The 26,863-nt window shown below is 54.6% G+C and overlaps 10 long non-coding RNA genes across 10 annotated transcripts; all 10 read right to left on the bottom strand.

The window, feature by feature from the left end:
• Positions 1–866: 866 nt before the first annotated feature.
• LOC121113345 lies at positions 867–1,921 on the bottom strand. The gene is made up of 3 exons (XR_005860825.1): positions 1,661–1,921; positions 1,286–1,502; positions 867–1,161 (listed from the first exon to the last, which is right to left on the bottom strand). It is a non-coding gene; the product is annotated as an uncharacterized LOC121113345 (long non-coding RNA).
• Positions 1,922–2,031: 110 nt separating this feature from the next.
• On the bottom strand, positions 2,032–2,809 carry LOC121113335. Its single transcript, XR_005860808.1, has 3 exons — positions 2,670–2,809; positions 2,319–2,357; positions 2,032–2,194 (listed from the first exon to the last, which is right to left on the bottom strand). It is a non-coding gene; the product is annotated as an uncharacterized LOC121113335 (long non-coding RNA).
• Positions 2,810–4,087: 1,278 nt separating this feature from the next.
• On the bottom strand, positions 4,088–5,142 carry LOC121113347. Its single transcript, XR_005860827.1, has 3 exons — positions 4,882–5,142; positions 4,507–4,723; positions 4,088–4,382 (listed from the first exon to the last, which is right to left on the bottom strand). It is a non-coding gene; the product is annotated as an uncharacterized LOC121113347 (long non-coding RNA).
• Positions 5,143–5,302: 160 nt separating this feature from the next.
• LOC121113348 lies at positions 5,303–6,000 on the bottom strand. The gene is made up of 3 exons (XR_005860828.1): positions 5,892–6,000; positions 5,541–5,579; positions 5,303–5,416 (listed from the first exon to the last, which is right to left on the bottom strand). It is a non-coding gene; the product is annotated as an uncharacterized LOC121113348 (long non-coding RNA).
• Positions 6,001–7,112: 1,112 nt separating this feature from the next.
• LOC121113340 lies at positions 7,113–8,362 on the bottom strand. Its single transcript, XR_005860816.1, has 3 exons — positions 8,102–8,362; positions 7,727–7,943; positions 7,113–7,602 (listed from the first exon to the last, which is right to left on the bottom strand). It is a non-coding gene; the product is annotated as an uncharacterized LOC121113340 (long non-coding RNA).
• Positions 8,363–8,472: 110 nt separating this feature from the next.
• LOC121113350 lies at positions 8,473–9,219 on the bottom strand. The gene is made up of 3 exons (XR_005860832.1): positions 9,111–9,219; positions 8,760–8,798; positions 8,473–8,635 (listed from the first exon to the last, which is right to left on the bottom strand). It is a non-coding gene; the product is annotated as an uncharacterized LOC121113350 (long non-coding RNA).
• Positions 9,220–10,525: 1,306 nt separating this feature from the next.
• On the bottom strand, positions 10,526–11,580 carry LOC121113346. Its single transcript, XR_005860826.1, has 3 exons — positions 11,320–11,580; positions 10,945–11,161; positions 10,526–10,820 (listed from the first exon to the last, which is right to left on the bottom strand). It is a non-coding gene; the product is annotated as an uncharacterized LOC121113346 (long non-coding RNA).
• A 110-nt stretch (positions 11,581–11,690) lies between these two features.
• LOC121113336 lies at positions 11,691–13,141 on the bottom strand. The gene is made up of 3 exons (XR_005860809.1): positions 12,329–13,141; positions 11,978–12,016; positions 11,691–11,853 (listed from the first exon to the last, which is right to left on the bottom strand). It is a non-coding gene; the product is annotated as an uncharacterized LOC121113336 (long non-coding RNA).
• A 54-nt stretch (positions 13,142–13,195) lies between these two features.
• On the bottom strand, positions 13,196–14,799 carry LOC121113339. The gene is made up of 3 exons (XR_005860815.1): positions 14,539–14,799; positions 14,164–14,380; positions 13,196–14,039 (listed from the first exon to the last, which is right to left on the bottom strand). It is a non-coding gene; the product is annotated as an uncharacterized LOC121113339 (long non-coding RNA).
• Positions 14,800–14,909: 110 nt separating this feature from the next.
• On the bottom strand, positions 14,910–21,195 carry LOC121113338. Its single transcript, XR_005860814.2, has 4 exons — positions 21,007–21,195; positions 15,548–15,653; positions 15,197–15,235; positions 14,910–15,072 (listed from the first exon to the last, which is right to left on the bottom strand). It is a non-coding gene; the product is annotated as an uncharacterized LOC121113338 (long non-coding RNA).
• Between the last annotated feature and the right edge of the window lie 5,668 nt (positions 21,196–26,863).

The following is a 26,863-nucleotide window of genomic DNA, read 5'->3' as shown; positions in this document are numbered from 1 at the left end:
AATACAGCTCTCTTACCCCTTTCCAAGGATCAGGGCACGTCCAGCGCCGCAACCCGGGGAGGTCAAGAATGACAACGGCACCTGGTGGTGGAGTCTCCAGTCCTGGAAGGAAAGAAGCAGCCTTCACATTTGGTGCTGAACAACACGGGTTAGTAAGAAAGAGTGGGCATTCTAGGAACCCCGAGTCATGCACAGCACTCACCAGCAGCCTGTTTTGGAGCCTGCCTCTTCTCTTGGCATCACACTTGGTCAACGCAGAGCAGTCTGCATTTGGGTCACCGGAACTCCACCGAGGTGCCAACGGCCAAGATGGAAGAGAAGAAGAGAGAGAAGAGAAACACTCCATAACCGTAGCAAACAGCAAACAGCTCTGGAACCCCAAAAGCAAGGAACAGAGCCATGCTGACTGGGAGCGACAGCAGGCACCGACAGCCAGCAGTGCTGGGGAGCCCTAAGCCAGCTGGTGCGGGGACAGATGGGGTGAGTGTTGGTCAAGCCGGAGTTGGACTCCATCAGGCAACATTTGGACTTGGCGAGCCCTGGGAGACGGCAAAGCGCCGGGCGGCAAGGAGAGAGAAGGAACGCGCTGCCGGTGGATGCGAGAGGCAGCACCAGCGGGGCGTCCCCCGCTTCAAGGGGCACTTCTCCTGTCTCACCCAGGGCAGCCTCTCTCCTCAGTTGCTCTTCTGCTCAGGGTCTGGACTCTGCGTACCGTTGGCACACCACATCTGCCTGGCCAGAGCGAGACATGGAGGCCAAGGGGAGCTCCTGCTTGGAAATAGAGGGTGGGAAAAATGTTGTAAGGCAACAACACTCGGTGAAAGCCAAGTGAGCGCAAGGAACAACCAACACCAAGCGCATAGGACACCTGCAAGCATGGAAACAACCTCAGGGATCAACATAGCTTGCCAGGCAGAGGAAGGAGTGGATCTTGGCATCCGCCTATGGCTCTGCGTTCCCGTTCTCTCCACCTAGAGCCTCAGTAGACGCTTTGCACTGATCAAAAGGCCACAGTTCTCCACCGTCTCCTCTTGAACACAAACTACATTCTGGTAATGATGAAGGAATCACTTAGCCCTTTCCAAGGGTCCAGGCACTTCCAACGCTGCCACCCAGGGAGGTCAGGAAGTGCAACGGCATCTGGTGCTGGCGTCCCCAGTCCTAGGAGGAAAAAAGAAACCTTCACACATGGTGATGAACAAAATGGGGTAGGGAGGAGTAGGGGCCATCCCAGAAAAACCCAAACTATACACAGCCCTCACCAGAAGTCTGCTTAGGAGCCTACCTCTTCCTTTCCCACCACACTTGGCCAAACCTTCCTACATGGCATTTGGGTCACCATAGAACCAATCAGGCGTACATTTCCAGCCTGTAAAACAAAAGGAAGGAAGAAAAACACAGCAGAAAAGCATGCAATGGAACAGAACCTGAAAATAGAAGAACAAACCAAAGTACGCTGGGATCAACAGAAGGCACGGAGATCCCATCAGAACGGGGGACTCCTAAAGATGGGCAAAGGAAGGAAGGAACACCCAGTGACAGCAAGGTGAGCACAGGGGACGACCGACACCAAGCCCATAGGACCTCTGCAAGCGTGGGAACAACCACAGGGGTCGGCAGAGCTTGCCAGGCAGAGGAAGGAACAGATCTTGGTGTCCACCTGTGGGTGTGGGTTCCTGCTGTGTCCGTGAACATCCTCACTAGGCTCGAACGGGTCACAGCTCTCCACCACCACCTGCTGAACACAAAACAAGGTCAGGAGACATGATCTTCAGGTCACGAAAGAGGGATCACTTACCCTTTTCCAAGAATCAGAGCTGTATGGCAAACAGGTATACAGGTATTGGACCAGAGAGATTACCGCGTTACAAAGGAGTAATGAAATAAAGATCTTACCCGTGTCCTGGGCTCGCGGAAGGGCTCCAAGAGGAGTGATCTCCAGATAGAGATCCTTCCTCCTTGGGAGTCAGCCCTTAAATGGGGTCTAGGAGGGGTGGAGCCAGGCTCCACCCCTTCCGGTCACTCAGGTGAAACTGTGTTCACCTGTGCCCCTGCAGCTGACTCAGCGCTCGCCTCGGGTGGTCAATCAGAGGTTCAGGCCGTGATTCAACAGTTCCCATACAAGAGCACATCTAACACTGCAACCCAAAGAGGTCCGGACGGCCAATAGCAGCTGGTGGAGAAGTCACCAATCCTAGAAGGAAAGAAAAAAACCCTCACAAGCAGAACAGAAGAACACTAATTAGGAAGTAATAATGATCGTCCTAGTTTCCCCAAGTCGTACACAGCACTCACCGGAAGCCTGTTTCGGAGCCTACCTCTTTTATTTGCATCTCCCTCTGTCAAAGCAAAGCAGTCTGCATTTGGGTCAGCATAGCCCAATGAAACATCCATTGGCAGCCCATGAAACAAAAGAAAGGAAGGTAAATATTGCATAAAGGCAAGAAATGACACTGAACCTGAAAATAAGAGAACAAACCCAAGCTCTGTGGGATCGGAAGGCGGCACTGAGATCCCACCAGAACTGGGGAGCCCTAAGGATGGGCCAAGGAAGAACACCCAGTGACAGCAAAGTGAGCGTAAGGAACAACCGACACCAAGCCCACTTCAATTTTATGGAAAAAAAATAGAGGTCGTTCTAGAAACCCCAAGTCATACAAAACACTCACCACAAGCTTGTTTTGGAGCCGACCTCTTCATTTTCCATCTCACTTGAGCAAACCTTACTAGACTACGTTCGGGTTATTGCAGACACAAGACGGATCAACCGGCAGCCTGGGGAGGGGGGAAAAAAAAAAAAAAAAAAAAAGAGAGGAAGGATGAGAAAGAATGCGTAACATGAAAAAATGATACTGAACCTGGCTATAAGAGAACAAACCCATGCTCTCTGGGATCAGCAGAAGGCACGGAGATCCCGTCAGAATGGGGGACCCCTAAAGATGGGCAAAGGAAGAACACGCGGTGACAGCAAGGTGAGCACAAGCAACAAGCGACACCAAGCCCATAGAACCTCTGCAAGCGTGGGAACGACCTCAGGGGTCAGCAGAGCTTGCCAGACAGAAGAAGGAGCGGATCTTGGCATCCATCTATGGGTGGGAGTTCTTGCTGTGTCCACCAAGAGCCTCAGTAGAGTCCTTGCAGTGCTCAGGGAGTGTCACAACTCTCCACTGCCACCTGTTGGACACAAGACAAGGTAAGTAGAGATCACCTGCTGCTAATGAAATACAGCTCTCTTACCCCTTTCCAAGGATCAGGGCACGTCCAGCGCCGCAACCCGGGGAGGTCAAGAATGACAACGGCACCTGGTGGTGGAGTCTCCAGTCCTGGAAGGAAAGAAGCAGCCTTCACATTTGGTGCTGAACAACACGGGTTAGTAAGAAAGAGTGGGCATTCTAGGAACCCCGAGTCATGCACAGCACTCACCAGCAGCCTGTTTTGGAGCCTGCCTCTTCTCTTGGCATCACACTTGGTCAACGCAGAGCAGTCTGCATTTGGGTCACCGGAACTCCACCGAGGCGCCAACGGCCAAGATGGAAGAGAAGAAGAGAGAGAAGAGAAACACTCCATAACCGTAGCAAACAGCAAACAGCTCTGGAACCCCAAAAGCAAGGAACAGAGCCATGCTGACTGGGAGCGACAGCAGGCACCGACAGCCAGCAGTGCTGGGGAGCCCTAAGCCAGCTGGTGCGGGGACAGATGGGGTGAGTGTTGGTCAAGCCGGAGTTGGACTCCATCAGGCAACATTTGGACTTGGCGAGCCCTGGGAGACGGCAAAGCGCCGGGCGGCAAGGAGAGAGAAGGAACGCGCTGCCCGTGGATGCGAGAGGCAGCACCAGCGGGGCGTCCCCCGCTTCAAGGGGCACTTCTCCTGTCTCACCCAGGGCAGCCTCTCTCCTCAGTTGCTCTTCTGCTCAGGGTCTGGACTCTGCGTACCGTTGGCACACCACATCTGCCTGGCCAGAGCGAGACATGGAGGCCAAGGGGAGCTCCTGCTTGGAAATAGAGGGTGGGAAAAATGTTGTAAGGCAACAACACTCGGTGAAAGCCAAGTGAGCGCAAGGAACAACCAACACCAAGCGCATAGGACACCTGCAAGCATGGAAACAACCTCAGGGATCAACATAGCTTGCCAGGCAGAGGAAGGAGTGGATCTTGGCATCCGCCTATGGCTCTGCGTTCCCGTTCTCTCCACCTAGAGCCTCAGTAGACGCTTTGCACTGATCAAAAGGCCACAGTTCTCCACCGTCTCCTCTTGAACACAAACTACATTCTGGTAATGATGAAGGAATCACTTAGCCCTTTCCAAGGGTCCAGGCACTTCCAACGCTGCCACCCAGGGAGGTCAGGAAGTGCAACGGCATCTGGTGCTGGCGTCCCCAGTCCTAGGAGGAAAAAAGAAACCTTCACACATGGTGATGAACAAAATGGGGTAGGGAGGAGTAGGGGCCATCCCAGAAAAACCCAAACTATACACAGCCCTCACCAGAAGTCTGCTTAGGAGCCTACCTCTTCCTTTCCCACCACACTTGGCCAAACCTTCCTACATGGCATTTGGGTCACCATAGAACCAATCAGGCGTACATTTCCAGCCTGTAAAACAAAAGGAAGGAAGAAAAACACAGCAGAAAAGCATGCAATGGAACAGAACCTGAAAATAGAAGAACAAACCAAAGTACGCTGGGATCAACAGAAGGCACGGAGATCCCATCAGAACGGGGGACTCCTAAAGATGGGCAAAGGAAGGAAGGAACACCCAGTGACAGCAAGGTGAGCACAGGGGACGACCGACACCAAGCCCATAGGACCTCTGCAAGCGTGGGAACAACCACAGGGGTCGGCAGAGCTTGCCAGGCAGAGGAAGGAACAGATCTTGGTGTCCACCTGTGGGTGTGGGTTCCTGCTGTGTCCGTGAACATCCTCACTAGGCTCGAACGGGTCACAGCTCTCCACCACCACCTGCTGAACACAAAACAAGGTCAGGAGACATGATCTTCAGGTCACGAAAGAGGGATCACTTACCCTTTTCCAAGAATCAGAGCTGTATGGCAAACAGGTATACAGGTATTGGACCAGAGAGATTACCGCGTTACAAAGGAGTAATGAAATAAAGATCTTACCCGTGTCCTGGGCTCGCGGAAGGGCTCCAAGAGGAGTGATCTCCAGATAGAGATCCTTCCTCCTTGGGAGTCAGCCCTTAAATGGGGTCTAGGAGGGGTGGAGCCAGGCTCCACCCCTTCCGGTCACTCAGGTGAAACTGTGTTCACCTGTGCCCCTGCAGCTGACTCAGCGCTCGCCTCAGGGTGGTCAATCAGAGGTTCAGGCCGTGATTCAACAGTTCCCATACAAGAGCACATCTAACACTGCAACCCAAAGAGGTCCGGACGGCCAATAGCAGCTGGTGGAGAAGTCACCAATCCTAGAAGGAAAGAAAAAAACCCTCACAAGCAGAACAGAAGAACACTAATTAGGAAGTAATAATGATCGTCCTAGTTTCCCCAAGTCGTACACAGCACTCACCGGAAGCCTGTTTCGGAGCCTACCTCTTTTATTTGCATCTCCCTCTGTCAAAGCAAAGCAGTCTGCATTTGGGTCAGCATAGCCCAATGAAACATCCATTGGCAGCCCATGAAACAAAAGAAAGGAAGGTAAATATTGCATAAAGGCAAGAAATGACACTGAACCTGAAAATAAGAGAACAAACCCAAGCTCTGTGGGATCGGAAGGCGGCACTGAGATCCCACCAGAACTGGGGAGCCCTAAGGATGGGCCAAGGAAGAACACCCAGTGACAGCAAAGTGAGCGTAAGGAACAACCGACACCAAGCCCACTTCAATTTTATGGAAAAAAAATAGAGGTCGTTCTAGAAACCCCAAGTCATACAAAACACTCACCACAAGCTTGTTTTGGAGCCGACCTCTTCATTTTCCATCTCACTTGAGCAAACCTTACTAGACTACGTTCGGGTTATTGCAGACACAAGACGGATCAACCGGCAGCCTGGGGAGGGGAAAAAAAAAAAAAAAAAAAAGAGAGGAAGGATGAGAAAGAATGCGTAACATGAAAAAATGATACTGAACCTGGCTATAAGAGAACAAACCCATGCTCTCTGGGATCAGCAGAAGGCACGGAGATCCCGTCAGAATGGGGGACCCCTAAAGATGGGCAAAGGAAGAACACGCGGTGACAGCAAGGTGAGCACAAGCAACAAGCGACACCAAGCCCATAGAACCTCTGCAAGCGTGGGAACGACCTCAGGGGTCAGCAGAGCTTGCCAGACAGAAGAAGGAGCGGATCTTGGCATCCATCTATGGGTGGGAGTTCTTGCTGTGTCCACCAAGAGCCTCAGTAGAGTCCTTGCAGCGCTCAGGGAGTGTCACAACTCTCCACTGCCACCTGTTGGACACAAGACAAGGTAAGTAGAGATCACCTGCTGCTAATGAAATACAGCTCTCTTACCCCTTTCCAAGGATCAGGGCACGTCCAGCGCCGCAACCCGGGGAGGTCAAGAATGACAACGGCACCTGGTGGTGGAGTCTCCAGTCCTGGAAGGAAAGAAGCAGCCTTCACATTTGGTGCTGAACAACACGGGTTAGTAAGAAAGAGTGGGCATTCTAGGAACTCCGAGTCATGCACAGCACTCACCAGCAGCCTGTTTTGGAGCCTGCCTCTTCTCTTGGCATCACACTTGGTCAACGCAGAGCAGTCTGCATTTGGGTCACCGGAACTCCACCGAGGCGCCAACGGCCAAGATGGAAGAGAAGAAGAGAGAGAAGAGAAACACTCCATAACCGTAGCAAACAGCAAACAGCTCTGGAACCCCAAAAGCAAGGAACAGAGCCATGCTGACTGGGAGCGACAGCAGGCACCGACAGCCAGCAGTGCTGGGGAGCCCTAAGCCAGCTGGTGCGGGGACAGATGGGGTGAGTGTTGGTCAAGCCGGAGTTGGACTCCATCAGGCAACATTTGGACTTGGCGAGCCCTGGGAGACGGCAAAGCGCCGGGCGGCAAGGAGAGAGAAGGAACGCGCTGCCCGGTGGATGCGAGAGGCAGCACCAGCGGGGCGTCCCCCGCTTCAAGGGGCACTTCTCCTGTCTCACCCAGGGCAGCCTCTCTCCTCAGTTGCTCTTCTGCTCAGGGTCTGGACTCTGCGTACCGTTGGCACACCACATCTGCCTGGCCAGAGCGAGACATGGAGGCCAAGGGGAGCTCCTGCTTGGAAATAGAGGGTGGGAAAAATGTTGTAAGGCAACAACACTCGGTGAAAGCCAAGTGAGCGCAAGGAACAACCGACACCAAGCGCATAGGACACCTGCAAGCATGGAAACAACCTCAGGGATCAACATAGCTTGCCAGGCAGAGGAAGGAGTGGATCTTGGCATCCGCCTATGGCTCTGCGTTCCCGTTCTCTCCACCTAGAGCCTCAGTAGACGCTTTGCACTGATCAAAAGGCCACAGTTCTCCACCGTCTCCTCTTGAACACAAACTACATTCTGGTAATGATGAAGGAATCACTTAGCCCTTTCCAAGGGTCCAGGCACTTCCAACGCTGCCACCCAGGGAGGTCAGGAAGTGCAACGGCATCTGGTGCTGGCGTCCCCAGTCCTAGGAGGAAAAAAGAAACCTTCACACATGGTGATGAACAAAATGGGGTAGGGAGGAGTAGGGGCCATCCCAGAAAAACCCAAACTATACACAGCCCTCACCAGAAGTCTGCTTAGGAGCCTACCTCTTCCTTTCCCACCACACTTGGCCAAACCTTCCTACATGGCATTTGGGTCACCATAGAACCAATCAGGCGTACATTTCCAGCCTGTAAAACAAAAGGAAGGAAGAAAAACACAGCAGAAAAGCATGCAATGGAACAGAACCTGAAAATAGAAGAACAAACCAAAGTACGCTGGGATCAACAGAAGGCACGGAGATCCCATCAGAACGGGGGACTCCTAAAGATGGGCAAAGGAAGGAAGGAACACCCAGTGACAGCAAGGTGAGCACAGGGGACGACCGACACCAAGCCCATAGGACCTCTGCAAGCGTGGGAACAACCACAGGGGTCGGCAGAGCTTGCCAGGCAGAGGAAGGAACAGATCTTGGTGTCCACCTGTGGGTGTGGGTTCCTGCTGTGTCCGTGAACATCCTCACTAGGCTCGAACGGGTCACAGCTCTCCACCACCACCTGCTGAACACAAAACAAGGTCAGGAGACATGATCTTCAGGTCACGAAAGAGGGATCACTTACCCTTTTCCAAGAATCAGAGCTGTATGGCAAACAGGTATACAGGTATTGGACCAGAGAGATTACCGCGTTACAAAGGAGTAATGAAATAAAGATCTTACCCGTGTCCTGGGCTCGCGGAAGGGCTCCAAGAGGAGTGATCTCCAGATAGAGATCCTTCCTCCTTGGGAGTCAGCCCTTAAATGGGGTCTAGGAGGGGTGGAGCCAGGCTCCACCCCTTCCGGTCACTCAGGTGAAACTGTGTTCACCTGTGCCCCTGCAGCTGACTCAGCGCTCGCCTCGGGTGGTCAATCAGAGGTTCAGGCCGTGATTCAACAGTTCCCATACAAGAGCACATCTAACACTGCAACCCAAAGAGGTCCGGACGGCCAATAGCAGCTGGTGGAGAAGTCACCAATCCTAGAAGGAAAGAAAAAAACCCTCACAAGCAGAACAGAAGAACACTAATTAGGAAGTAATAATGATCGTCCTAGTTTCCCCAAGTCGTACACAGCACTCACCGGAAGCCTGTTTCGGAGCCTACCTCTTTTATTTGCATCTCCCTCTGTCAAAGCAAAGCAGTCTGCATTTGGGTCAGCATAGCCCAATGAAACATCCATTGGCAGCCCATGAAACAAAAGAAAGGAAGGTAAATATTGCATAAAGGCAAGAAATGACACTGAACCTGAAAATAAGAGAACAAACCCAAGCTCTGTGGGATCGGAAGGCGGCACTGAGATCCCACCAGAACTGGGGAGCCCTAAGGATGGGCCAAGGAAGAATACCCAGTGACAGCAAAGTGAGCGTAAGGAACAACCGACACCAAGCCCACTTCAATTTTATGGAAAAAAAATAGAGGTCGTTCTAGAAACCCCAAGTCATACAAAACACTCACCACAAGCTTGTTTTGGAGCCGACCTCTTCATTTTCCATCTCACTTGAGCAAACCTTACTAGACTACGTTCGGGTTATTGCAGACACAAGACGGATCAACCGGCAGCCTGGGGAGGGGAAAAAAAAAAAAAAAAAAAAGAGAGGAAGGATGAGAAAGAATGCGTAACATGAAAAAATGATACTGAACCTGGCTATAAGAGAACAAACCCATGCTCTCTGGGATCAGCAGAAGGCACGGAGATCCCGTCAGAATGGGGGACCCCTAAAGATGGGCAAAGGAAGAACACGCGGTGACAGCAAGGTGAGCACAAGCAACAAGCGACACCAAGCCCATAGAACCTCTGCAAGCGTGGGAACGACCTCAGGGGTCAGCAGAGCTTGCCAGACAGAAGAAGGAGCGGATCTTGGCATCCATCTATGGGTGGGAGTTCTTGCTGTGTCCACCAAGAGCCTCAGTAGAGTCCTTGCAGCGCTCAGGGAGTGTCACAACTCTCCACTGCCACCTGTTGGACACAAGACAAGGTAAGTAGAGATCACCTGCTGCTAATGAAATACAGCTCTCTTACCCCTTTCCAAGGATCAGGGCATGTCCAGCGCCGCAACCCGGGGAGGTCAAGAATGACAACGGCACCTGGTGGTGGAGTCTCCAGTCCTGGAAGGAAAGAAGCAGCCTTCACATTTGGTGCTGAACAACACGGGTTAGTAAGAAAGAGTGGGCATTCTAGGAACCCCGAGTCATGCACAGCACTCACCAGCAGCCTGTTTTGGAGCCTGCCTCTTCTCTTGGCATCACACTTGGTCAACGCAGAGCAGTCTGCATTTGGGTCACCGGAACTCCACCGAGGCGCCAACGGCCAAGATGGAAGAGAAGAAGAGAGAGAAGAGAAACACTCCATAACCGTAGCAAACAGCAAACAGCTCTGGAACCCCAAAAGCAAGGAACAGAGCCATGCTGACTGGGAGCGACAGCAGGCACCGACAGCCAGCAGTGCTGGGGAGCCCTAAGCCAGCTGGTGCGGGGACAGATGGGGTGAGTGTTGGTCAAGCCGGAGTTGGACTCCATCAGGCAACATTTGGACTTGGCGAGCCCTGGGAGACGGCAAAGCGCCGGGTGGCAAGGAGAGAGAAGGAACGCGCTGCCGGTGGATGCGAGAGGCAGCACCAGCGGGGCGTCCCCCGCTTCAAGGGGCACTTCTCCTGTCTCACCCAGGGCAGCCTCTCTCCTCAGTTGCTCTTCTGCTCAGGGTCTGGACTCTGCGTACCGTTGGCACACCACATCTGCCTGGCCAGAGCGAGACATGGAGGCCAAGGGGAGCTCCTGCTTGGAAATAGAGGGTGGGAAAAATGTTGTAAGGCAACAACACTCGGTGAAAGCCAAGTGAGCGCAAGGAACAACCAACACCAAGCGCATAGGACACCTGCAAGCATGGAAACAACCTCAGGGATCAACATAGCTTGCCAGGCAGAGGAAGGAGTGGATCTTGGCATCCGCCTATGGCTCTGCGTTCCCGTTCTCTCCACCTAGAGCCTCAGTAGACGCTTTGCACTGATCAAAAGGCCACAGTTCTCCACCGTCTCCTCTTGAACACAAACTACATTCTGGTAATGATGAAGGAATCACTTAGCCCTTTCCAAGGGTCCAGGCACTTCCAACGCTGCCACCCAGGGAGGTCAGGAAGTGCAACGGCATCTGGTGCTGGCGTCCCCAGTCCTAGGAGGAAAAAAGAAACCTTCACACATGGTGATGAACAAAATGGGGTAGGGAGGAGTAGGGGCCATCCCAGAAAAACCCAAACTATACACAGCCCTCACCAGAAGTCTGCTTAGGAGCCTACCTCTTCCTTTCCCACCACACTTGGCCAAACCTTCCTACATGGCATTTGGGTCACCATAGAACCAATCAGGCGTACATTTCCAGCCTGTAAAACAAAAGGAAGGAAGAAAAACACAGCAGAAAAGCATGCAATGGAACAGAACCTGAAAATAGAAGAACAAACCAAAGTACGCTGGGATCAACAGAAGGCACGGAGATCCCATCAGAACGGGGGACTCCTAAAGATGGGCAAAGGAAGGAAGGAACACCCAGTGACAGCAAGGTGAGCACAGGGGACGACCGACACCAAGCCCATAGGACCTCTGCAAGCGTGGGAACAACCACAGGGGTCGGCAGAGCTTGCCAGGCAGAGGAAGGAACAGATCTTGGTGTCCACCTGTGGGTGTGGGTTCCTGCTGTGTCCGTGAACATCCTCACTAGGCTCGAACGGGTCACAGCTCTCCACCACCACCTGCTGAACACAAAACAAGGTCAGGAGACATGATCTTCAGGTCACGAAAGAGGGATCACTTACCCTTTTCCAAGAATCAGAGCTGTATGGCAAACAGGTATACAGGTATTGGACCAGAGAGATTACCGCGTTACAAAGGAGTAATGAAATAAAGATCTTACCCGTGTCCTGGGCTCGCGGAAGGGCTCCAAGAGGAGTGATCTCCAGATAGAGATCCTTCCTCCTTGGGAGTCAGCCCTTAAATGGGGTCTAGGAGGGGTGGAGCCAGGCTCCACCCCTTCCGGTCACTCAGGTGAAACTGTGTTCACCTGTGCCCCTGCAGCTGACTCAGCGCTCGCCTCGGGTGGTCAATCAGAGGTTCAGGCCGTGATTCAACAGTTCCCATACAAGAGCACATCTAACACTGCAACCCAAAGAGGTCCGGACGGCCAATAGCAGCTGGTGGAGAAGTCACCAATCCTAGAAGGAAAGAAAAAAACCCTCACAAGCAGAACAGAAGAACACTAATTAGGAAGTAATAATGATCGTCCTAGTTTCCCCAAGTCGTACACAGCACTCACCGGAAGCCTGTTTCGGAGCCTACCTCTTTTATTTGCATCTCCCTCTGTCAAAGCAAAGCAGTCTGCATTTGGGTCAGCATAGCCCAATGAAACATCCATTGGCAGCCCATGAAACAAAAGAAAGGAAGGTAAATATTGCATAAAGGCAAGAAATGACACTGAACCTGAAAATAAGAGAACAAACCCAAGCTCTGTGGGATCGGAAGGCGGCACTGAGATCCCACCAGAACTGGGGAGCCCTAAGGATGGGCCAAGGAAGAATACCCAGTGACAGCAAAGTGAGCGTAAGGAACAACCGACACCAAGCCCACTTCAATTTTATGGAAAAAAAATAGAGGTCGTTCTAGAAACCCCAAGTCATACAAAACACTCACCACAAGCTTGTTTTGGAGCCGACCTCTTCATTTTCCATCTCACTTGAGCAAACCTTACTAGACTACGTTCGGGTTATTGCAGACACAAGACGGATCAACCGGCAGCCTGGGGAGGGGAAAAAAAAAAAAAAAAAAAAAGAGAGGAAGGATGAGAAAGAATGCGTAACATGAAAAAATGATACTGAACCTGGCTATAAGAGAACAAACCCATGCTCTCTGGGATCAGCAGAAGGCACGGAGATCCCGTCAGAATGGGGGACCCCTAAAGATGGGCAAAGGAAGAACACGCGGTGACAGCAAGGTGAGCACAAGCAACAAGCGACACCAAGCCTATAGAACCTCTGCAAGCGTGGGAACGACCTCAGGGGTCAGCAGAGCTTGCCAGACAGAAGAAGGAGCGGATCTTGGCATCCATCTATGGGTGGGAGTTCTTGCTGTGTCCACCAAGAGCCTCAGTAGAGTCCTTGCAGCGCTCAGGGAGTGTCACAACTCTCCACTGCCACCTGTTGGACACAAGACAAGGTAAGTAGAGATCACCTGCTGCTAATGAAATACAGCTCTCTTACCCCTTTCCAAGGATCAGGGCACGTCCAGCGCCGCAACCCGGGGAGGTCAAGAATGACAACGGCACCTGGTGGTGGAGTCTCCAGTCCTGGAAGGAAAGAAGCAGCCTTCACATTTGGTGCTGAACAACACGGGTTAGTAAGAAAGAGTGGGCATTCTAGGAACCCCGAGTCATGCACAGCACTCACCAGCAGCCTGTTTTGGAGCCTGCCTCTTCTCTTGGCATCACACTTGGTCAACGCAGAGCAGTCTGCATTTGGGTCACCGGAACTCCACCGAGGCGCCAACGGCCAAGATGGAAGAGAAGAAGAGAGAGAAGAGAAACACTCCATAACCGTAGCAAACAGCAAACAGCTCTGGAACCCCAAAAGCAAGGAACAGAGCCATGCTGACTGGGAGCGACAGCAGGCACCGACAGCCAGCAGTGCTGGGGAGCCCTAAGCCAGCTGGTGCGGGGACAGATGGGGTGAGTGTTGGTCAAGCCGGAGTTGGACTCCATCAGGCAACATTTGGACTTGGCGAGCCCTGGGAGACGGCAAAGCGCCGGGCGGCAAGGAGAGAGAAGGAACGCGCTGCCGGTGGATGCGAGAGGCAGCACCAGCGGGGCGTCCCCCGCTTCAAGGGGCACTTCTCCTGTCTCACCCAGGGCAGCCTCTCTCCTCAGTTGCTCTTCTGCTCAGGGTCTGGACTCTGCGTACCGTTGGCACACCACATCTGCCTGGCCAGAGCGAGACATGGAGGCCAAGGGGAGCTCCTGCTTGGAAATAGAGGGTGGGAAAAATGTTGTAAGGCAACAACACTCGGTGAAAGCCAAGTGAGCGCAAGGAACAACCGACACCAAGCGCATAGGACACCTGCAAGCATGGAAACAACCTCAGGGATCAACATAGCTTGCCAGGCAGAGGAAGGAGTGGATCTTGGCATCCGCCTATGGCTCTGCGTTCCCGTTCTCTCCACCTAGAGCCTCAGTAGACGCTTTGCACTGATCAAAAGGCCACAGTTCTCCACCGTCTCCTCTTGAACACAAACTACATTCTGGTAATGATGAAGGAATCACTTAGCCCTTTCCAAGGGTCCAGGCACTTCCAACGCTGCCACCCAGGGAGGTCAGGAAGTGCAACGGCATCTGGTGCTGGCGTCCCCAGTCCTAGGAGGAAAAAAGAAACCTTCACACATGGTGATGAACAAAATGGGGTAGGGAGGAGTAGGGGCCATCCCAGAAAAACCCAAACTATACACAGCCCTCACCAGAAGTCTGCTTAGGAGCCTACCTCTTCCTTTCCCACCACACTTGGCCAAACCTTCCTACATGGCATTTGGGTCACCATAGAACCAATCAGGCGTACATTTCCAGCCTGTAAAACAAAAGGAAGGAAGAAAAACACAGCAGAAAAGCATGCAATGGAACAGAACCTGAAAATAGAAGAACAAACCAAAGTACGCTGGGATCAACAGAAGGCACGGAGATCCCATCAGAACGGGGGACTCCTAAAGATGGGCAAAGGAAGGAAGGAACACCCAGTGACAGCAAGGTGAGCACAGGGGACGACCGACACCAAGCCCATAGGACCTCTGCAAGCGTGGGAACAACCACAGGGGTCGGCAGAGCTTGCCAGGCAGAGGAAGGAACAGATCTTGGTGTCCACCTGTGGGTGTGGGTTCCTGCTGTGTCCGTGAACATCCTCACTAGGCTCGAACGGGTCACAGCTCTCCACCACCACCTGCTGAACACAAAACAAGGTCAGGAGACATGATCTTCAGGTCACGAAAGAGGGATCACTTACCCTTTTCCAAGAATCAGAGCTGTATGGCAAACAGGTATACAGGTATTGGACCAGAGAGATTACCGCGTTACAAAGGAGTAATGAAATAAAGATCTTACCCGTGTCCTGGGCTCGCGGAAGGGCTCCAAGAGGAGTGATCTCCAGATAGAGATCCTTCCTCCTTGGGAGTCAGCCCTTAAATGGGGTCTAGGAGGGGTGGAGCCAGGCTCCACCCCTTCCGGTCACTCAGGTGAAACTGTGTTCACCTGTGCCCCTGCAGCTGACTCAGCGCTCGCCTCGGGTGGTCAATCAGAGGTTCAGGCCGTGATTCAACAGTTCCCATACAAGAGCACATCTAACACTGCAACCCAAAGAGGTCCGGACGGCCAATAGCAGCTGGTGGAGAAGTCACCAATCCTAGAAGGAAAGAAAAAAACCCTCACAAGCAGAACAGAAGAACACTAATTAGGAAGTAATAATGATCGTCCTAGTTTCCCCAAGTCGTACACAGCACTCACCGGAAGCCTGTTTCGGAGCCTACCTCTTTTATTTGCATCTCCCTCTGTCAAAGCAAAGCAGTCTGCATTTGGGTCAGCATAGCCCAATGAAACATCCATTGGCAGCCCATGAAACAAAAGAAAGGAAGGTAAATATTGCATAAAGGCAAGAAATGACACTGAACCTGAAAATAAGAGAACAAACCCAAGCTCTGTGGGATCGGAAGGCGGCACTGAGATCCCACCAGAACTGGGGAGCCCTAAGGATGGGCCAAGGAAGAACACCCAGTGACAGCAAAGTGAGCGTAAGGAACAACCGACACCAAGCCCACTTCAATTTTATGGAAAAAAAATAGAGGTCGTTCTAGAAACCCCAAGTCATACAAAACACTCACCACAAGCTTGTTTTGGAGCCGACCTCTTCATTTTCCATCTCACTTGAGCAAACCTTACTAGACTACGTTCGGGTTATTGCAGACACAAGACGGATCAACCGGCAGCCTGGGGAGGGGAATTGGAATTGTAATAAAATAGGTAAAGGATTATCAAGTAATGACGACATAGAATTAGTAAAGGAACTGGAAAAAGAATTGGAAAAGTATTTAGAAAAGTAAAAAGGATTCGAAAGAGAAAGTGACTTAGAAGGAGAAAAAGAATTAGGTAAGTATTTGGAAGAAGAATGAGACAAAGAAAAAGAATATGAAAAAGAAATAGAAACCAGATAACTATAAGAACAATAAACAGGGGTTGGGAAAAAGGTAAAGTAGTAGAAAAATAGCTAGAAAATAATATCAAACAGAGTGGGAGTCAGAAAAGAAAAAAGAGAAAGAAAAAATGGAAAAAGTGAGAAAAAGAATCCAAAACAGAAAATAATACTATGGAAAGGAAAAAACAAACAAATTAGAAAATAAAAAGTTCAAAGTATTCATAAACCAAAAAGAAATTTGGAGGGGGCGGGGCTTCCCCCAGGGAGGGGGGACGGGGCCTGGCTTTAAGGGTAACAATATGAAGAAGAAATAGAATAGGGATCAGAAAATTCCTAGTATGAATCAGAAAAGCAGGAAAGGGAATGGAAAATGAATTATACATAATAATTTGAATAATAAAAAAATCAGAAATAAAAAATAATATTACAAAAAGGATAAAAAGGTAGAAAATGAAAAGTTAAGAGTATTCTTAAACCAAACAGCAATTGGGGGGGGAATGAGGGGGCGTGGCTCTGAGACCGCACTGCGCTTGCGCTTGATTTGATCCTGCACTGTGCATGCACCAGACCCAAGACCGCACTGCGCATGCTCTGGCTGCAATACTGCACTGTGTATGCACCAGCCCCATGGCCGTACTGCGTATGGACCATCCCCGGGACTGCACTGCACATGCGCCAGCTCCAGGAACACACTGTGCATGCACCGTCCCCAGAACTGTACTGTGCATGCACCTTCTCTGAGATCGCACTGCACTTGTGCTAGCTCTGGGACCTCACTGTACATGAGCCAGCCCCTAGACTGCACTGCAGATGTGCCATCTTTGAGACAGCAGTGTGCATGCACTAGCCCTGGGACCACACTGCGCGTGCGGTATCTGCAAGATCGCACTGCGCATGTGGCAGCCCCTGGGCCACACTGCGCATGTGCCAGTTTCGAGAACGCACTACGTATGCAGCATTGTGCACGCTTTATTTCGCATGCGCATTTTCATCTAAGCATGCAGCTTTTTTGGACTCCTCATTATGCATGTGGCGGGTGCAAGGTACACTGGGAGCCAAAACAGTCCGTTCCCAGGGCAGGCTTGGGTGTCAATCTGCCCGAGCAAATAGACAAGGAGTACTCAAGATTTGAAAAGAGAAAAGTACCACTGAGCCAGAGGTCCAAGAGTTGACTGCCTGCCCACACCATAGGGTTTTGTAGGAGCACATGTTATTTATAAGCTTCATGGTGAATGTGCACCATTTTCTGGAGGACTAAGTATAATAAAGGTCAGCGGAATTGCTGTGCAGTGCGACTACCTAAACCATTTCCACATGCCTGCACGCATGCATCCTGCTGCCTCCAGCACCAAACATGGCCACAATTTCACCAATTGGCCACACGGGGCATGAGAAAAACTGGTGCCCCCGTACATGGCCTCACCACTCTGAGATTCTGTCTGCCTCACCCAAGGCTTGGAAATATCCACTCGGTCGGTTTTGATATCAAGCAATTTGTTGTCAGCTCCTTCATTCACAACTGGTGCCGGGATCTGCTGCAGGGCATTCTGACCACGGGCATGGCGGCTAAGCCATCTCAGTAACAGTGGGATTCCCAGACACGGTTTCAAGGATTTCGGTCTACTTTTGACCTGAAGGTAGAATTAATATGAAGCATGAGGTATGCATATGTCATCATGTGGCATGCTTCTCAGCATCACCTCTGGGAAACAGATAATGGATTTGTAATAATAATCTCAGTACAGCAGTAACATAGGTCATATAAGAATAATACAGGAACACTTTGCAAGGAGGCAAGGAACTTTATGACCTGTGTCTGGCAAGTCCAGCACCATTTGCCCACAGACACCTCTTTGGCAACTATTCTAGATCCAGCTGTACATTCTGTTCCAGAGCACAACTCAAAACTGCAAAGGAAACGAAGGGAGTTCTACGTAGGCAGAAGAAAAAGAATGGTAGGTTTCTTTCAGTACTGAAAATAAGCAAGTAAGCAATCAGTGACCGAAGCCATTCCTAGAAAACCACTACAGGAAACATAGCGACAGAGAAGGAAGAATCCACATTTCCCTGAACGACTACTCCAAGAAAATAAATAAATAAATTTCTTTCAGACATTCCCTGTTCGAAGGCACATACCACATTCACACTTTCAAGACATTAAAAAAAAACAAAACAAAAAACAACAAAAAAAAGTGCACAGAGTGATCTCCGCCAACAATGTGTGTAATTGGTCTAGGCAGCAAGTGTCCGAAGCAGCTCTGTGTCCGAAAGAACTGAAGTCATAAGCACCAAGCTCCAAAGCTCCAGCCAAACCAAACAAACGTGCCTACGGACTGACAGAATCCTTAAGACAGTCAGTAAAAAAGTCAAACAAGGCACCTGATTCTCAGCCTTCTCGGTCCTTTTTGAAAATCCAGAGGCCTCCCTGTTGGCTCCACTGCTGGCCTGTAAAGCCTGAGCTCACAGTCTCATAGAAGTCCATGTTACTAGACAGCAGAGAATTTCAATTGGATTGAGTTTTAGGAAGCTGCTTTAGGAAGCTGGGAAAGATAAGGATTTGATGTGTGGACTGTTGAATGGACAAAGAACTGGCTGCAGGACTGAGTCCAGAGAGCAGCGCTCAATGGCTCCACACCTGGATGGCGATTGGTGATGAGTGTTGTCCCACAGGGGTCCATGCTGAGGCTGATACTCTTCAATATTTTCATCAGCAACATCATCAGGGGGGTTGAGTGTACCCCCAGAAAGTTTGCTGACAACACCAAGCTGTGGGGTGACACACCAGAGGGACGGGACGCCAAACAGAGGGACCTAGACAGGCTTGAGCAGCAGGAACAGGTGAACCTCATCAGGTTCAAAAAATCCAGGTGCAGTGTCCTGCACGTGGGCCAAGAGAACCCCCCACTACTAATACATGCTGGGGGATGAAAAGACTGAGCATAGGCCTGTCCCAAAAGACCTGGAGGTTCTGGTGGATGGCAAGCTGAACATGAGCCAGCAATGTGCCCTCCCAGCCCAGAAAACCAACCATATCCTCGTCTGTATCAAAAGAAGCGTAGTCAGCAGGTGCAGGGAGGTGATCCTGCCCTTCTGCTCTGTACTGAAGAGGCCTCACCTGGAGTACTGCATCCAGATGTAGAGTCCTCAGTGCAGAATAGACATGGACCTGTTGGAGCACATGCAGAGGATGGCCACAAAAGAGTGAACTAAGGGATCGAACACCTCTCCTACAAGGACAGGCAGAGAGAGCTGGGGCTGTTCAGCCTGCAGAAGTGAAGGCTCCAAGGTGACCTGGTAACAGCCTTTCAATACCTAAAGGGGAGCTAAAGGAAAGAACAAGGGAATATTTAGGTTAGATATCAAGAAAATATCTTTTACAGTGAGGGCGGTGAGGCAGTGGAACAGGTTGCCCAGAGTTGTGGTGGATGCCCTGTCCCCTTCAAGGTGAGGCTGGATCAGGCCCTGGGCAACCTGATCTAGCTGTGGATGTCCTTGTTCGCTGTGGGGGAGTTGGACTAGATCATCATAAATTGTCCTTTCCAACTCTAAGGAGTTTATGGTATGATACCTGAAGCCATGAGACGTGATGACACAAATGACACCAATGGCCTGGTGTGCAATGAGGGCAGGCAAGGAAACCTGCATGCTCAGCAGCTCTGGGGAAACCTCAAACTACTCCAATCAGGAAGATCCAGATCAGTTGTAGAGCCTCTCTGTGCCAGTCTCAGTATTTGTTCAGCAGATCAGAGGCCTTGCCTCATCACACTGTCGGGTCCCATTGCTGCAGAGCTAGCTATTTAACAGGGGGGCCAGGGGATGGAAGGAAGAGGGGCGGGGGGTTTGGGTACCGTACAGGTTAGGAAACTAATAGCATCCCCAGACAACTGAAATGGAGATATCAGGGGTGATCCTGACAAAGCGGTCCAGTAGAGGACAATCCCTTGTTTCCTATAAATACAAAGCCAGATCTGCCATAGAAACAGAAAGAACCATGGGACCCCAGGGCAGTCGGCCACAGCGTGCTCTGAGAATTGTGCCCTGGCATCTGTTACCACTGACAAATTTGTAAGGACAATATAGGAGAGAACCAGACAAAACGGGAAGAGAATATTTGTGTTCACTATGCTCGAGTAGTGGAGACTGTATTATACCAAGTGAGGATGAAGAAAATGGCTACTGGGGCCCAGGGGTTTTCTTAAGCTCAGGTCCCAGCCTGGTAGATTCACCTCACTCTATCACTAGCCATGTAGCTTATTGGGCTGGAAAAATAGACCCCACTGAGCAAGGTAACGCCCATTTCATCTTTAAGTGAGCTTCCCACAGCTATCACAAAACCTGCCTGCATACAAGCCATGCATGAACAAGAGGCTTGTGGTGTTCCATTATCTGCTCCACAGATTTCACAGTGCTTAAACCACTGGCTAGAGGAGCCCCAGAAATCCTTAAACCCCGTCGAGCTGCAAAACAGAATGAGATCAAAAGGGATGCAGAACATAATTTAAATACATGCCCTTAAACAATACTCTGCATGGGTGGAATTGATACATGGCACAGGAGACACAGAGCGGACATGGAGAGAGGACACAGGGAAGACACAAAGACATGAGTGGGGCATGAGGACACAGAGAGAACACGGAGGCTGACACAGAGAGTACATGTCATAAAATGGGCTGGGACAGCGTGGTGGCAGACAAACCAAGTTTGGAGTCCCAGGTTGAAGATTGTGAGATGAGAATCATGAAAGAGGGAACAGAAACTTAATGAGAAAGTATTGATCTTAAGAAGAGTTGCAAAGAAGACCCAGAAAACACAGAATCCCTTTATGGAAAAGAGCACCAACTCCAGGCATTTCTGGGGTTGCAATGCTCAGTAAGCCAACCAGCATTACCTTAGGGCTGATTGAAGCACTCCAGAAATGAGATAATAGCAAAAGAAAGGAATGTATGTCAGTCCCTCTATTACCAGGTCAGAGAAAGGGAGACAACCCCTTCATTTTTCTCAGAGAACAATTGAAGGGCATCATAAGGACAGGCAAAGCAGATATAGCTGCCCTAAACCAGCTCAGGATCCCCTCAGAAAGGCAGAGATCAAAACCCTGCAATAAAGAAAGAAAGAAAGAATCACTTCTTTCCAAGGACCAGGGCTCACCTAGCAACCCACAGGAGGCAGACTCCAGCTACAGACAATGCCTCTGGGGCTGCCAGCCCTTAAATGAGGTTAGGGAGGGGTGGAGACAGGCTCAGCCCCATCTGGAATTCCTTCCACCTGTGCTTGTCGGGCTGGCTACACCCCTCACCAGGTGTTCCAAGTTCCCATAAAGGCAAATAAAAAAAAAAAAAAAAAAAAAAAAAAGGCAAAAAATTGGCCAACTGGGTCTGCCTGTCTGGCAAGGGGAGGTTTATCAATGGACAAGCTATGATGGCCCACATATTTTGATTCCAGTCTGTCCTCAAAGGCAGTTGGTGAAATTTCTAATAGACAGGGTAGCACAGATTTGAATACTGTTACAGCAAGATGCCGAGAAGCTGCATGTGCAACAAAAGGGCTGAGATTCCAGGTGTGAATGGAGCGAGTGCTGTCTGCCAAACTGCCTGCGTCAGCTTATGTCTCCTCAGGAAGAAATATGTTTCATGTACTCACTTTGTAAGTGAAGACCATTGCAAAAATATTTTAGGATTTGGTGTCCTCAGTGGATGAACCTGGCACCTGCCTGTACGGCTGCATGTAGCCTTTTGGCTCAAACATCAATCCCAAACCCCAGAGAAATAGGGAGGCTGCAGCGTGCGTACTTGGTGCAGCCCCTGCGCTCCTCAAATCAGAGATCACTGACGTACTGCAGTACCCCATTTCTTCTGCGGCACAAAGTGGGATTTATGAAGACATAGCAGGTTTGGAGAAAAGGCAAATCATCTCCAGAATGTGCTCCCTGTACAACACGTCCGCTGTTGCAGGGGGATGGCATGGGGAAGGAAGTGAGGAAATAAAGGGGAAAGCCTGAAAAAGAAATGGGGAAGGCATGGGGCAAGACATAGGGGAGTGAAGGGGAAAGGACAGAATACCTGAAGAGCAGCCTAAAAAGCAGTAACAAGCTCTGGGAGGACTGTAGAATGCCAGATTCTGTATTGGGTGTGTATTTTGTCATTACCTGTATGGGTCAGGGTTGGAGTTGTCACTTGTGAGCTCCTGCAGTGGAAAGTGCTCGAGCAACTGCTGCAGTCCGTGCAGACCTGTAGAGAGTGCATGGTAAGGACAGCCCAGCAGCCCTCAGCTGGACAAACTTCCCGTGTGCCCATACTGTGAGCCGTGCGGCCGTGCCTGGCTGCACTGCTCCAGCCCACAGCCCACTGCCTGCAGCTGCATCTTTGCTTCCTACCATCCTGCCCAGAGCCTCAAGGGTGCTCCCACAGTCCCCTGCCCACCCCCAAAAATGCCAGAGAAGACATCTGGCAGCAGGATGGAGGAATCCCAGCACCCTGTTTTACTTCTGCCTGTAGCTCTCTCCTCTTCTGCCACATAGGGCTCCAGCCTGTGAAATGGGAATGATCTGGGGGAAAGGGAGAGCTGAAAGGAGCGACTGTTGCAGCTGACTGGGAAGGGTCTGCAAACCACATGCCCCTGTGGGCTATCTCTCTGGTTGCAGGAGGACCAGAGAAGGGCAGATGAAAAGCTGCAGCTGAGCCTGATGGACCTGCATAACTCTCAGGCCATCTTGCCAAAGGCAGCTGTGACACACTGATTCTTTCTATGCAGGTGAATTAATTTTTTCATCTGTAAACTGAGGTGGAGAACTGCAGTTTACATTAATCTTTGTGGAAACAATGTAATGGTCCACATGAATCTCAAAACTGCAGCTTTGTGCAGTGTCCGCCTGTTTAGACTTGCTAGGGCCTAAAACTATCCATTTTATGGCATTAAAAAGAATAAAAAGACAAAAATGAAACTTGGAGTTGAAGAAAAGCGCTTGGAAACAAATACATTAAAGTATGAACAAAACAGAGGCTGAGCAAACATTAATATGGCCCAGTACTTTCTGCCAACATGCTTTAATTTCGTTATCATTAAATTGGCTGGGCAGTTACAGTTTGGTATGTGAATATTTAAAACAATGCAACAGACGTTGGCAAAAAAGAAAAAAAACCTTTCTCTTTTTTACAGATATTCATAAGAACTTAGCACAGCTTTCCTGGGTTTGGAGTACTTTCCGTCTGTTTTCTTCGTCTTTGTCCTCCTAACTTCGTGTTCATTCCCCATCATCACAAAATTGAACGGATCGCCAGGGGCTGCACCGAGGATCCGCCGCTGTCTCTGCTACCGCCTGGTGGCCAATGCGCGGAACTGCTGCTGTATGCGGCGAGAATGCAATACGCATGCGCGAAGCCCCAGACAGCAGTACGCATGCACGCACCTCGAGAATGCAGTACCCATGCGCGAGCCGTGTGAACGCAGAACGCATGCGCGAGCCGCGTGCCGGCTGTACGCATGCGCGGGCTGCGTGAACGCAGTACGCATGCGCGAAACGCGAGAGGACAGTACGCATGTGCATGCCGTACGACCGTAGTACGCATGCGCGAAGAGCGATGCGGCAATACGCATGCGCGGCAGGCGTGACACCGTAACGCATGCGCGCAGCCCGAGACAGCAGTACGCATGCGCGAATAGCGACAAGGCAATACGCATGCGCCAGCCACATGAACATAGCACGCATGCGCGAAACTCGAGATAACAACACGCATGCGCGACTTGCGAAACGACAGTACGCATGCGTGAGCCGTGAAACTGCCCGCATGCGCCGGCTCCGGACCCGCAGGGCGCATGCGCCGGCTCCGGACCCGCAGGGCGCATGCGCCGGCTCCGGACCCGCAGGGCGCATGCGCCGGCTCCGGACCCGCAGGGCGCATGCGCCGGCTCCGGACCCGCAGGGCGCATGCGCCGGCTCCGGACCCGCAGGGCGCATGCGCCGGCTCCGGACCCGCAGGGCGCATGCGCCGGCTCCGGACCCGCAGGGCGCATGCGCCGGCTCCGGACCCGCAGGGCGCATGCGCCGGCTCCGGACCCGCAGGGCGCATGCGCCGGCTCCGGACCCGCAGGGCGCATGCGCCGGCTCCGGACCCGCAGGGCGCATGCGCCGGCTCCGGACCCGCAGGGCGCATGCGCCGGCTCCGGACCCGCAGGGCGCATGCGCCGGCTCCGGACCCGCAGGGCGCATGCGCCGGCTCCGGACCCGCAGGGCGCATGCGCCGGCTCCGGACCCGCAGGGCGCATGCGCCGGCTCCGGACCCGCAGGGCGCATGCGCCGGCTCCGGACCCGCAGGGCGCATGCGCCGGCTCCGGACCCGCAGGGCGCATGCGCCGGCTCCGGACCCGCAGGGCGCATGCGCCGGCTCCGGACCCGCAGGGCGCATGCGCCGGCTCCGGACCCGCAGGGCGCATGCGCCGGCTCCGGACCCGCAGGGCGCATGCGCCGGCTCCGGACCCGCAGGGCGCATGCGCCGGCTCCGGACCCGCAGGGCGCATGCGCCGGCTCCGGACCCGCAGGGCGCATGCGCCGGCTCCGGACCCGCAGGGCGCATGCGCCGGCTCCGGACCCGCAGGGCGCATGCGCCGGCTCCGGACCCGCAGGGCGCATGCGCCGGCTCCGGACCCGCAGGGCGCATGCGCCGGCTCCGGACCCGCAGGGCGCATGCGCCGGCTCCGGACCCGCAGGGCGCATGCGCCGGCTCCGGACCCGCAGGGCGCATGCGCCGGCTCCGGACCCGCAGGGCGCATGCGCCGGCTCCGGACCCGCAGGGCGCATGCGCCGGCTCCGGACCCGCAGGGCGCATGCGCCGGCTCCGGACCCGCAGGGCGCATGCGCCGGCTCCGGACCCGCAGGGCGCATGCGCCGGCTCCGGACCCGCAGGGCGCATGCGCCGGCTCCGGACCCGCAGGGCGCATGCGCCGGCTCCGGACCCGCAGGGCGCATGCGCCGGCTCCGGACCCGCAGGGCGCATGCGCCGGCTCCGGACCCGCAGGGCGCATGCGCCGGCTCCGGACCCGCAGGGCGCATGCGCCGGCTCCGGACCCGCAGGGCGCATGCGCCGGCTCCGGACCCGCAGGGCGCATGCGCCGGCTCCGGACCCGCAGGGCGCATGCGCCGGCTCCGGACCCGCAGGGCGCATGCGCCGGCTCCGGACCCGCAGGGCGCATGCGCCGGCTCCGGACCCGCAGGGCGCATGCGCCGGCTCCGGACCCGCAGGGCGCATGCGCCGGCTCCGGACCCGCAGGGCGCATGCGCCGGCTCCGGACCCGCAGGGCGCATGCGCCGGCTCCGGACCCGCAGGGCGCATGCGCCGGCTCCGGACCCGCAGGGCGCATGCGCCGGCTCCGGACCCGCAGGGCGCATGCGCCGGCTCCGGACCCGCAGGGCGCATGCGCCGGCTCCGGACCCGCAGGGCGCATGCGCCGGCTCCGGACCCGCAGGGCGCATGCGCCGGCTCCGGACCCGCAGGGCGCATGCGCCGGCTCCGGACCCGCAGGGCGCATGCGCCGGCTCCGGACCCGCAGGGCGCATGCGCCGGCTCCGGACCCGCAGGGCGCATGCGCCGGCTCCGGACCCGCAGGGCGCATGCGCCGGCTCCGGACCCGCAGGGCGCATGCGCCGGCTCCGGACCCGCAGGGCGCATGCGCCGGCTCCGGACCCGCAGGGCGCATGCGCCGGCTCCGGACCCGCAGGGCGCATGCGCCGGCTCCGGACCCGCAGGGCGCATGCGCCGGCTCCGGACCCGCAGGGCGCATGCGCCGGCTCCGGACCCGCAGGGCGCATGCGCCGGCTCCGGACCCGCAGGGCGCATGCGCCGGCTCCGGACCCGCAGGGCGCATGCGCCGGCTCCGGACCCGCAGGGCGCATGCGCCGGCTCCGGACCCGCAGGGCGCATGCGCCGGCTCCGGACCCGCAGGGCGCATGCGCCGGCTCCGGACCCGCAGGGCGCATGCGCCGGCTCCGGACCCGCAGGGCGCATGCGCCGGCTCCGGACCCGCAGGGCGCATGCGCCGGCTCCGGACCCGCAGGGCGCATGCGCCGGCTCCGGACCCGCAGGGCGCATGCGCCGGCTCCGGACCCGCAGGGCGCATGCGCCGGCTCCGGACCCGCAGGGCGCATGCGCCGGCTCCGGACCCGCAGGGCGCATGCGCCGGCTCCGGACCCGCAGGGCGCATGCGCCGGCTCCGGACCCGCAGGGCGCATGCGCCGGCTCCGGACCCGCAGGGCGCATGCGCCGGCTCCGGACCCGCAGGGCGCATGCGCCGGCTCCGGACCCGCAGGGCGCATGCGCCGGCTCCGGACCCGCAGGGCGCATGCGCCGGCTCCGGACCCGCAGGGCGCATGCGCCGGCTCCGGACCCGCAGGGCGCATGCGCCGGCTCCGGACCCGCAGGGCGCATGCGCCGGCTCCGGACCCGCAGGGCGCATGCGCCGGCTCCGGACCCGCAGGGCGCATGCGCCGGCTCCGGACCCGCAGGGCGCATGCGCCGGCTCCGGACCCGCAGGGCGCATGCGCCGGCTCCGGACCCGCAGGGCGCATGCGCCGGCTCCGGACCCGCAGGGCGCATGCGCCGGCTCCGGACCCGCAGGGCGCATGCGCCGGCTCCGGACCCGCAGGGCGCATGCGCCGGCTCCGGACCCGCAGGGCGCATGCGCCGGCTCCGGACCCGCAGGGCGCATGCGCCGGCTCCGGACCCGCAGGGCGCATGCGCCGGCTCCGGACCCGCAGGGCGCATGCGCCGGCTCCGGACCCGCAGGGCGCATGCGCCGGCTCCGGACCCGCAGGGCGCATGCGCCGGCTCCGGACCCGCAGGGCGCATGCGCCGGCTCCGGACCCGCAGGGCGCATGCGCCGGCTCCGGACCCGCAGGGCGCATGCGCCGGCTCCGGACCCGCAGGGCGCATGCGCCGGCTCCGGACCCGCAGGGCGCATGCGCCGGCTCCGGACCCGCAGGGCGCATGCGCCGGCTCCGGACCCGCAGGGCGCA

Source organism: Gallus gallus, chromosome 6, assembly GCF_016699485.2.
Source record: "Gallus gallus isolate bGalGal1 chromosome 6, bGalGal1.mat.broiler.GRCg7b, whole genome shotgun sequence".
In the NCBI taxonomy this organism is placed as follows: domain Eukaryota; kingdom Metazoa; phylum Chordata; class Aves; order Galliformes; family Phasianidae; genus Gallus; species Gallus gallus.
This window is presented reverse-complemented; position numbering and strand designations above follow the sequence as displayed.